We start from the raw sequence: 13,026 nt of genomic DNA on the forward strand, positions 1-13,026 counted from the left end.
AGTTTTTCCCTGCATTTCTTAGTCATGACGCAGTTGCAGTACGATTCTGGATATCATGTGCCAATTACACTTCTCATTTTAAAGACCTTTTTAGCCTGTTGTTTTTAAACTTCGGAGGCAGACCTGGGTTTGAACTCTCCACTCCCTATCTGACCCTGGGCAAGATATTTAACCCTTTAAACTTCCATCTCTCAAGCAGCTAAAAATGAAGAAAGACACCTATCTTATAGGGCTGTTGAAAGAATTAAATGAGATAATCATGAAGATTCTTCACAATAATGAGCATTATAAATTAATAATAAAAATAAATTGAACCTTAATAAACCAAGTGTTAGAAAACATTTTTTATTACTAAAAATTACCCCAGTATAACTTCTGATTAAGAATATAGTCACTATAAAGTAGATAATCAACAAGGACATACTGTATAGCACAGGGAACTCTGCTCAATACTCTGTAATAACCTACATGGGAAAAGAATCTGAAAAAGAATAGATATATGTATATGTATAACTAACTCATTTTGCTGTACACCTGAAACTAACACAACATTGTAAGTCAACTATACTCCAATATAAAATAAATGAATATATCCACTAACTGACTTTTCATTCAAGGCGATAGACTATAAGCATTGTTTCTACTTTGTTCCCCACTGAATCCCCAGTGACTAAGACAGTGCTCAGAATACATTATATGCTCAATAAATTATTTTTGAAGAATTATTGAGTGAATGGCCCAAGCTGAAAGAAACCTTCCTGTTTTATGAGGCAGCATCCATCCATGTAACAAACAACTGATCAACATGCAGAGAACAAAAGAATCAGAAAGATACTCAAGTAGTCAGAGGCTATAACATTTCCTCAAAGAAACATGTGATAATATTTAATTGAGCAAATATTTAATTAAGAAATGGATAGAAGGGCTGATCAATAATTTATAGCTTTAAACCACTGTTCTAACGGGTATTACTTCTTTAGTAGGTTACCTATGAATAAAATTCCTCTGATTTCTTTCTATTTCCAGGTCAAAAATTCAGTGATATTAAACTCATAAGAGAAACAAAAAATCTACTTTCCACATTTAGATCATTGTACTCATCTACAGCAGCTGACTGCTCTGTTGTCTTTGTCATGCATTGTCCATCAAGCCTCACCTGCGTGCAGGGCTCTTTCTACAGTGGTTAGAATGGTCTAGTTCTCCAATGGAGGTTATCACAAGTTCCATTGTGGATGCCAGGGCTGGCTTCCACATTTACCCTCATCTTGCTTCAACATGGAGGGCTCTAATTAACTTCAAAGACCTTTCCATGTGTAGAAAAACTCTGATGAAGTGGAACAGAATCTCACTGTATGTTTGAAGTTTGTAGGAATGTTAATGAGAAAAGATCATGATTATCATTGTGTAAAAAGAAAAAAAAAGCTAGTGTCTTGCTTTAGTCATATACATAATTTTTCGTTATCTGTCACAAATTCGCCCAAGATCTGCAGGGCTAAACAAATGCAACTCAGTAAGGTATCTTCTAGATTTATTTACAATGAAAAACACCACATGTTTGATAAGCATTCTTTAATTAGGAGAAGAGTTTGTAACTTCCCCTTTGTTTTCCATTGAAAACACATTTGTTTTCCATTATGAATTAGTTTGTAGAAAGCACTGAACCAGAAATTTAACTGTAAGCAAAATGTGCTTTCACCTTAGTCCAGCACTGTTTGATAAAGTGTGTTTCACGGGCAATTGTACCTATTATTTCCAGAGAGTATGGAAAAGTGCCCCCTCCCTCTCATTTCCCCTAAGGAATGTCTGCCTTATGTGGAGGGAAGTAGACAGAGTAATATAAGCTCTGCAAGAGTCTGTGGAACACTGAGAACATTGATATCAAACATACCAGATATATCCTTTAAGTTTGAAATTAATAGTCAGCAGGACATATATATTGGACACACTTTTGGTGCTGTTTGGAACTACTAATAGCATAGAACATAGACTAAGCATGTATTTTTCATCAAAAAGAAGATGGAGATGAATTATTACATGAGTAAAGTAGTTTCTTCATTTCAAAATGGGTTTTTATCTCTGGGCTCTGAGATGATTCAAAGAAGACAAATCCATGTGCCCAACATGAGCCCTGGGAGCAGAGGGATGATGACACACTGGAAAGAACTGGAAACTAGGACAAAAGTAGGAAGACCTGAGGTCCCTCTTGGATCTATCACTTACTACTCCCTGCTCCTGTACAGGCTGTTTAATCTCTTCAATCATTACACAGTCTGGTTGTAAGAGAAGAGAGAATATAAATGAAAGTGTATTAAAAACAATACAACTATTATTTTAACCAAGAAACTTTGCCCTAAGAGCAACCCATGAGCTTTTTCATAGATGTGTAATTTTAGCCTAGAGGATTAAGTCTTATCCCTTGAAGAATTGGAAAGATAATCTAGGGTATAACTTGAAATTTTGTTAGCATGATTGTTCACAAAAGTGTTTCATTTGAAATTTTGTCAGGTATATATGCTTCTTGGAATGAAATTTGTCCAGGAAGAAAACAAAAAATGGAAAAGTATATGAACATGATTACAGACATTTTGAACTAAAATGGAACTTAGATGATAAAGAAAGAAAAAGTAATGAGAAATAAAAAAATTATTAAACATCTGCTATATGCAAGGCTCTGGAGTCAAAAAGATTCAGGTTCAAATCTTTTTCTGCCATATTGTCTCTATAACTAGGCAAGTCATTTAAACCCTCTTAGCCTTAGGTTCCTTTTCGGTCATAGGTGAAGAACCTTTGTGAGATTTCAATCAGATGTCACAGGTGAAGTACTTAGTGCAGTAGCTACTACACAGTCAACATTCAATAAATAAAGTTGCTATTATTATCATCATTATTACTACTGGGCTATATTGTTCTAAACAGTAAGCACTCAATGAGTAGTAACTGATCATGATAGATAAATGTCATATGACAGGATCTACATGAAAAGAAAGTTGAATGAAGGTACTACCGAATGGCAAGCTAAGCTATCAGAAAGGAAGGAATTAAAAGGTCAAATAATAGGAGTATGTTGATTAAAAGACACCAAAGAAAGCACTAGAAAAAATAAACTGAGAGTAGATTGGGCATCAATTAGCTTTGTCCTATTTATTCTTTATGGAAATAAGGGCTTAAATTCTCAACATCATTAATATATAAAATCTTTAAATTTAGAACTTTTATTTTATAAGCTGTCTTATGCATTATCCCTTGGAAAGAAATGATTAATTTGCATTCATTAACATGCTATTATATAATATTTATATACATATAATTATAAAGCAATTTTTATATGCTGAACATTATTATAATATCTTGATTTTCTCCAGGTTATAAAGTACTTTGATCAATTTATATTCATACCTTAGAAGTGCTCATGGAACAAAATTATTGTTTGCTAAAATTTTTGCCCCCAAATAAAAAGATCTTTAATGTTTCTTTTTTTGGATGACCTCTAAGTTTTCCACTTAGGTGACAATGTTTTTCCAAATTTAGAGAGTTTAGAAATGGTCTTTTGGTTTCAAGATGGTGGAAGGATCACAGAGCAGTCTCCCTCCCTATAACTTCTAGGGGGTTGCCAACAATCCTTGGCTTGTAGCAGCAGCACTTCATTCTCTCCCTCTGTCAACACACAGCACCTCACGTGTCTGTCTCTTCTTATAAGGACACCAGACGTATATTAGATTAAGGAATCTCTCTACTCCAGTATGATCTCATCCTAACTAATTACATCTGCAATGACCCTGTTTCCAAATAACTTTATATTCTGAGGTGCTGGGGGTTAGGACTCCAATATATATTTTGGGGGGACACAATTCATTCCATAACATATACTGTGTTCGTGGAATGGAAGAGTCAGTATTGTTAAGATGCAATTCCCCCTAAATTGACCTATAGATCTCCTGCAATCCCAATCAAAATCCAAGTAGACACTTTTTTTTTTAGAAAGTGACAACTTGAATTTAATATACAACTGCAAAGTAACTAGAATTCACAAAACAATATTGAAAAAGAATAGAGTCAGAAGATCTATACTTCATGATTTTTAGACCTAGTATAAAGCTGCAGTAATCAAGAGAGTGTGGTGTTGGTAAAAGAACAGACAAGTAGGCCATTAAAACAGAATGGAGAACACAGAAAAGTATACAACACTTTTTGGGTGAAATTATTTTTCACAAGAATATCAAAGCAATTCAATCTGGAAAAGCAAATTTTTCAACAAATGGTGCTGAAACAACTGGATATTTATATGGAAAAAATAACTTTATCCCTTTCTCACATCATACACAAAATTAATTCAAAGTGGATCATAAACTTAAATGTAAGAGCTACAACTATAAAGGAGTTTATTTCACAGCTTTGGGGATCAATGATAATTTCTTAGAAAAGATATGGAAAGCACTAAATATATAAAATAAAGTTGTTAAATTGGACTTCATCAAAATTTAAGACTTTTGGTTATTAAATGAAACCACAAAAATCACTGAGTGGGAGAAAATATTCCCAATACACATCTGACAAGACCTGTATCCATCATATATAAAGAACTCCTAAAATCAATAATAAAAAGACCAAAAAAAAACCCTATTTTTTTAAAAAATGAGGAAAAAATTTTTTTAAAAAGAAAAAAGGACAAAAGGAAAGACAGCAAAAAAGAAATACATATATCTAATAAGTGTATGAAAATGGGTTCAGCATCACTATTTGTCAGAAAACTGTAAATTAAAATGACAAAAGCATTTTACATCAAGTAATAGCAAGTTTAAAAGACTGACAGTACTAAATTCCAGTGAAGATGCAGATCATCTGGAACTCTTTTATACTGCTGGTATGGGAGTAAAATGTTAAAACTTTAACATTTTTGTAAAATTGTTTGCCAGTTTCCTGAGCAGTAAAACATACATCTATCCTGTGAACCAGCATTCCACTCCTAGTTGTTTATGAAGAAAAATGAACACATGTGTCAATAGAAAACCTTCTGAATAAATTTTCATACCAATTTTATTCGTAACTGTCAAAAACTTTATGCCCAGGTATCCATCAACAGGAGAATCGATAAACAAACTAGGGAATATTCATATTATGGAATATTACTTAGTAACAAAAAAGAACAGACTACTGAGTATTCAATGAATATTAAATCTCAAATATAGAATACTGAGTAAAAGAAGTCAGACACAAAAAATATATGTAGTATATGATTCCATTTATAAGAAGTTCTAAAACATGTAATAGAAAATAATCAATGATAATAACAACAACAACAATAATAGTAAATAACCTTGCTTCCCACTGCAAGGGAGATTGACTGAAAGGGGCACAATGGAACTATCTTCTGGAGTGATGGAAATAGGATATAGGTTACTCTTGATGTATCCAATTTGATCCAGCTATTTACTTAAGATCTGTACACTTCACTGTAGGTAAATTATACCTTAGTTAAAAAAATAAAGGCTTGATAAATAACTTAAAATGATTCTGATCTTATAGAAAGTCATTAATGACCTTAGGCAGAATAGTTTCTGGAACACATGAACAAAGCATTGTTTCCTACTAGACTCTGGCTTCAGTGAAACCTGAGAATATGAGCTCTGAGATCATAGGATGAATATTGTTAAAATGCGGATGGGGCTTCCCTGGTGGCGCAGTGGTTGAGAGTCCGCCTGCGATGCACGGGACATGGGTTCGTGCCCCGGTCCGGGAGGATCCCACATGCCGCGGAGCGGCTGCGCCCGTGAGCCATGGCTGCTGGGCCTGCGCGTCCGGAGCCTGTGCCCCGCAATGGGAAAGGCCACAACAGCGAGAGGCCCGAGTACCGCAAAAAAAAAAAAAAAAATGCTGATGGGCAGAAGAGAAGATAAGGAGATTCTTTGGCATGAGGTCTCGCCAACTTTGTCAAAGAGCAGCATGGAATGGAAATCGAAGAGGGTAAAATTCCCTCCAAAATTAACTTTGCCTGATAAACAATTTTGTCTTGGCAGAGGATTCATCAACAGCAGAAGCTTCATGATGGTCACCATCACTACCACCATCCTATGAGTTCTTGTAATCTCAGTCTCAAAAGCATTGATCTTACATGTCTTGAGTAAGTCTGCTCTTTTCAAAGTGTGTCTTCCAAGAACCATAAGATTTCTCTGGACAAACGGGGTCATAACTCCAATTGAGGATTTCAGGGACAACCCACCCAGACAGCAATCCCACAGTGTGGTTAGATACTCTTGGTAGGCAGGTAAAGTAAGAATTCAGGGATCTCAAGTCTTGGCTCGTTCAATTGTCCACCAAGCAGTCACACGCCAGGCATTCTGTTAGATGTTCGGGATGTAGTGATAAATGATATCTAGGGACATATAATTTAGAACAAGAAGGCTTGGGTAGCTGGTTTACAAGCTGTGAACATGGGACTGTTAATCTCTATAAGTCTAGAGAAGAATGAAGGTAGGGTCTGAAAGAATAACTAAAATATATAAATTGAAACAAATCCAAGGAGATTATGAAACAATGAGGTTTTCTTTCTCTTATGTTTTTTCTTTCTTGTCTTCATCCATTCCCATATCCTACCACCACTCCAAGTCAACACTATCCACCACTGCACATTACGCAGATAAGTAAGGCTGCATTGTGATAAGAGTCAGAATTGGTGTTCTGATGGGAGCTGTGGGGTGCAGAGTCAGGTTAGGTATTCTGATGGGGAAAGAGGAGTGATAAGCGGCAAGATTTACAAGTTGAGAAACAGGATAAGGGGAAGAAATTATAATAATAGGTAGTGGCCTGAGATTTCTCCTTCCCTTCCCTCTACTTTTCTATTGTTATTTCCCATATTTTAAATATCTTTCCCAAGCTTTCAGAGTAAGGCACAACAGGGACTGGACAAAAAGGAACAGTATTGAGTCCAGGGCAGAAACCTGAGAGTTGTATTAGTGGGGCCAACCTTGGCCATGGGCCTATTTCTGGGGCAGGGCTGGCAGTGATCAATAGAGTTCATGGCAAGGTTAACAGGCCAAGAGGAAGAGGAGATATGAGAGGAAGAATGGCAAGTAGAGAAGAAGTATCACAGGAGTCACCATTGGGACACCATTGGGAAAGTGAGCCCTTAGCTGGGGTATATACATGGAAATACTGGTATGTGTATGTGATATATGTACGTGGTGATTCTAACATAGAGTTCGTAAGTCAAGGTATTCTTGTATAGACAGGTGACAACAAATGTTTCTAATATTTTCATTTTTCTCTTTTTATACACAACGGAACAGCTCTCAGACATTGATTAGCATTAGGTCACATGGCTTGGACATAGTTGGTATCTTTTGAAATGAGTCTATTTCTTTTGGGCTTAAAACTAAGCCAATTTTAATGGTTGAGGTTTTATAGTCAATAGAATTTTTCCTAAAATTATTTGCAAATAATTTATAATTTAATGAAAATATAATTCCATGTGCTTTTTAAACTTGGGAAAAAATTCTCTCTCTCTCTCTCATTTTCAATTATCTATACATAATAATAATTACACATATGTGTGGACAACAGAGAGAAGTGTCAATACTTTTTAACTCTATAGAAAAAACTTTAGAATTATGTAGTCATCTTTTAATAATTTTGTTTTTAATTTACATTGTGCACATATCTGTATGTCATCATGATCAGCATTTGTACTTACCACCATATCGTGAGTTTCCCCAGGGCAGGAACTGTGTCTTATTCATCCTTCTGTGACCAGTGCCTCACTCATTCTTGAGTGGTATCCTGAAATGGACAATGCAAGATTTGCAATGAAAGATATATTCAAAAATATTATAGAAGAAAAGAACTGTATCTACTGCCACTAGGGAAAATGCAGATTAAATTGATGATGAGGTATCACTATATACCTATCAAAATGGCTAAAATAAAGAATACTCAGGGAGATCAGCTCAGTGCTTTGTGATCACCTAGAAGGGTGGGAGAGGGAGGGTTGGAGGGAGACACAAAAGGGAGGAGATATGGGGATATATGTATAGTTGATTCACTTCATTATAAAGCAGAAACTAACACACCATTGTAAAGCAATTATACTCCAATAAAGATGTTTAAAAAAAAAAAAGAATACTGACAATACCTAGAGGTGACAAGGAGAGTATGGAACTCTCATACCTTACTGGTGGAATTGCAAAATGGTACAGCCATTGTGGCAAAGGGTTTGGCAGTTCCTTATACATTTAAACATATGCTTCTAATATGACCTCACAATCCTATACTCATGTATTTCCCTAAAACTCGTGTTCAAACAAAAACCTATACACGAATATTTATAGCAACTCTATTCATAACAGCTAAAATGTGGAAATGATCAAAATATCCTTCATGGATGAATGGATAAACAGTGGTATGTCCATAATGGAATACTATTCAGCTGTAAAAAAGCAAACTACCGATCCCTTCAAAACTTTGGATGAATCTCAAAGGCATTATGTGAGTGAAAGAGCCAGTCTCAAAAGAGTACATACTGCATCATTCCATTCATATGACATTTTCAAAATGACAAAACTATATGACAGAGAATAGATCAGTGGTGCTTGGGACTGGGTTAGGAGGAGGGTGTGACTATAAAGCCTTAGCATGAGGTCGATTTTTGGGTTAATGGAACTGCTCTGTATCCTGATTCAGCTAATGACTACACAAATCTATACATATGTTAAAATTCTTAGAGCTCTACACTGAAAATAAAGTTCAATTTTACTGTACATTGATTTAAAAATAATAGTAAGACAACAAAAATGATAAAATTTAAAACAATAAAGAAATGTAAAATGTTTATAACTAGCACTGGAAGTATAAACTAAACACCTCCAACCAGACTTCAACCCCTGGGGGACTGCTTTCTCTGGGAAGATCACAAGTCTTCATATTGCATCTCCTCCAACTCACAACAAACCCAGAAATGTGCCGTGATGGATAATTTTAGTTTCCCCTGGATTTGTGTGCTAGTCTCTGTGAGCAGATGGCTAGGTAATGAGCGCCATTTCTGGTGAACTTCCAATGCTGATCGGCCCCTAATAAAGCCTAATCTAAGAGGCGACTCGTATTACCCTATCGGTAAGTCCCCATGTGTCATTTTTACTGTGGACTGCCATCTTGTGCAGATCATATTACTTACGGAATTTTTTTTCTTACTTGGGATCTAGAGTCTAGACTGTGACGTCTGTATGAATTAACATGTTTCTTTGTGAGCCGTGTGTGCTTGAGCTTGCGTGGTGGCTGTGGTGTGTGCGCACGCGCTGAAGAGCCACAAATTCATCATTCTGCACCTACAACTGTTTTGGGACCCCAGACCTTCACTGAAGTCTGAGACTGCTCCTACATTAGCATTGTGTGACAAAGGCATAAAAACACAAGAGTGGCAGCAAGGGAATGCGTGGACCACTCCACACCCACCCTTGCATGGATGCCACATAGGGAACGAATTGCAGGATGGCCAGGTGGTCCACGGTGACAAGGTGAGCAGAGCCAGAACCATAGACAGCTGTCAGTCGCTGCTTCCAAGAGCTGACCAGAGACACTCTTTCATTCCTAAAACGCACAGAGCGGCATTTCTCAAGGGGCTGTCTACAGACCTGGGGACTTACACTTTAGCTGAAGATTCCTAGGCCTTACTTCAGACATGCTGAATCAGAATACCTGGGGGTGGAACCCAGAAATCTGCCTTTCAAAAATACAGCTCCCAGGCAATTCTCACGCAGCATAAATCTTGAGATTTTTATCCTCAAGGTGACCCTTGACAGTGAGTGCATAGGCTGACCCTTGGCCATCTCTTCCTCCTTCTCCTCTTTCTCTTTTTCCTCCTTTCTTCTTCTCCCCCTCCTTATTATTATTGTGATTATTATTACCACTGTTATCTTTACGGGAGGAATGAGAAGGGTGGGGTTTTTTCTGCCACAGGCTAATTTACTTATGAGTCAAACATTTTAAAAGAACCATAAAAAGTGATATTGCCCAGGACCCTCCCTGTACTCTAATTAGGGATAAAAAATTACTGTACTGCAGGCCCCCCAAAGAGAACACCATCTCATTCATTAGAGATGCTGCCACCATGGAAGCATCACTTATCTCTACAAAGTCACAAAGAAAGTTTCTCTCCTGGTGAAGGAGGTGCACATTGGTTATGTGAACCAATAAATGTATCTGTCAGTAAGAAGAGCAGTAAGGATTCACTTTACATGTATTTTTGTGTGCAGTCATTTTCAAAAATTGTCTCATGCCTCACGTATATTGTTATAATACATGAATATTTCATAATCTGGAACATTTCCCAAATATTTTGGATTCGTATTATCACTTTTTTTAACTTTCAAAACCCACCTTCACTCTTCTGAGTGACTCAGGTTATAAACTTCAACAATATTCATGGTAGTTTTACTACATTTTTTTAATTTGATGTTTTATGCTTTTTGTTTTATTTATTTATTTTTCAGGTGTTCTTTACTTTTTCTTTAGTTTAAAATTTTTTTTCTTTTTTTTTTAACATCCTTATTGGAGTAGAATTGCTTTACAATGGTGTGTTAGTTTCTGCTTTATAACAAAGTGAATCAGCTATACATACCTCCTAGGGATATGCTTTTTAATGGTTAAAATGTACCCTTGGTCTTGACAGGGGAAAAGTAATAAAAATATGAAACAACTGACCTCAGACAGGAAGGAAAAGTATATCTCTTCTAAATGTGCAGGAGTTTCCTAAGTCAATTTTGAAATTCTTCATTACTACAATCTGCTCTATTTATAGAAATATGAATCATCCATTTGTGTTCAGTTCTCTTAGAAACCTAGAGCATGAGAGAAAGCTTTTCAAAATCACTTTGGAGGAAATTTTTTTTACTTTAATATTCTTATATGTTTAAAACCTATTGGGATAGAGACTTCGTTTAGAGACATTTGTTTGACTTTGAAATTACATCCTTATGTGTTAGAATTTTGACATATTTGTTGACCACCTCTTATGCACTCCATAAAAAATAGTGAGTGGATAATATTTTTTACACAATTAAAAAAAATTCTGCATATATAAAAAGCCAGACACTGAACATAAAATAACGCTCCTTATAACACCCTAACTTTCTACTTATTCCCATTTTACAGATAGAAATACTGATGTTCAAAGCCAGTATTTGAAGTTAAACAACTTGCCTAAACTCCCATAACCAGGGAGGGAAGCAGCTGGACCACAAGCTGAGGTCTGCATGACCCCAAAGCCTTTATTCTTCCCAATGTGCCAAGGACTGCTCGACTACAGGTAAAATAATGCTGAAGCAAACAGGTCTATTCCATGGCAAATTCGCTTCAATGCATCATTTTGAAACAAATGTCCAAAGCTTTAAAATAATTTTTAAAATTTGATAAGTATTACTCTATCACGGTAATTGAAGAAATGATGGAGATACCGCTTACTGTCTTTTATGGATATCACTCTGGAGAAAAAGTAAAGAATAAAAAAGCACAAGTAGTCTCTTCCTTAGGCTTTCTTAAGTTCTTTTAAAAATGCCCTCTAATTTACATAATATTTTCTATTTTTTGAAATATAAGAACATAATTTTAATAAATATTTTATAAATTTAAGAATTTCAGCATTAAATTTTATACCTAAGAGCAGAAATAATCTGGAAGAGTAAGACCTGTCTGAACACTGACAACTACTCTGACTTTTTGACCTTTTGAAATTGTTTTATTAGTAATTATTGCAATGCCACTTCTAATAACAAAAATGATGGATCTGGGGACAGTTTTGTTTTAACATAGTTTTGTCATATATCTTATCATATGTTTTTAAATTATAAGGTCATTTTCAGAAGATAAAGCACACACACTGTGGCTTTCACAGTGGATCCCTTCCTCTGTAAGGGACCTTATGATTAAACTTGAGGAAGGTGGGGTCCACCTGGATGTAACTCTTGGGTCTCAGTCTTGGAGACAGTGAAGATACTCTCCCTACTTAATTCCTTTCCTCCTCAGGTCAAGGCAACACAGAGATAGGCAACACTTGAGACTTCAGAGTATCTATTTGCTGTCCAAAGTCCTTCCTATTTCTAAAAAATCTGTAATGTTTTGATTTTATTTACAAATTTCTAATCACGTTTGTATACTTTTAAAGTAGTAGATTAAATAACTAAAAGGTGGCTACACAGCAAGTGTGTGGTGGCGTTGGAATTTTCACCCAAGTTTGTCCAATTGCAAAGCCTGTTCACTTCAGGGGAGATTCTCTGCTTTTGTGATTACTTCCAGTCCTTGCATGCTATGATTTTACTAAATCCAGGGAATATTTTGAATTTGTCATTTTTATCTAATAAATTCCTGATGTCAGCTTGTTGTCTATGATTTGCCTCTTTCTCTGAAATGCCAAGTGATGAAAAATAATCAGTCAAGGTTCCAGACTCAATAACCAACTTTTAAAGCATATTAAATAATAAAATAATTTACATGAGCTGAGGACAGAGAGTGGGAAAAGGCAGAAATACTATAAAATTTGTTTAAAGCACCAACTGCTTTTATTTCAACCCAGAAATGTTGGGTTTTAAGTCATGGTATAACTCTTTGGTCCGTTTAGGCTTTAGTTGGTTAGTTTGTTGGTTTTTTTTTTTTTAATTTTATTTCACTTATTTATTTATTTATTTTACAAAAAGTAGAATTGATAAGTTCTTCTCAGAGGTAGGCTTTTGTCAAAAGGCTATATAAAAATCATATCCTTATATTTTTAAACTGGTTTTGTATCTTTTCAGTTCTTTAGACTCCAAAGTTTAAGAGATCTAAAAGCAAAATTATTTATTTCCAATGGAGGGTGAATTCTTGCAATAGAAAAAAGAATGCATTCCGCTGAGATATGTAATACAGGAAAGAGAGAGGTTATGGGGACAGCTCAGACTGAGGCGGCACACGGCTGACGATATGGTAACCAACTTCAAAATGGAGTCCGTCAACCAGGTTGCTTCTGGCCGAGGCAGTTTAACATTGCTTTTTAGCTAGAAAATCCAA

The sequence above is a fragment of the Globicephala melas genome, chromosome 5 (assembly GCF_963455315.2).
Source record: "Globicephala melas chromosome 5, mGloMel1.2, whole genome shotgun sequence".
Taxonomy (NCBI): domain Eukaryota; kingdom Metazoa; phylum Chordata; class Mammalia; order Artiodactyla; family Delphinidae; genus Globicephala; species Globicephala melas.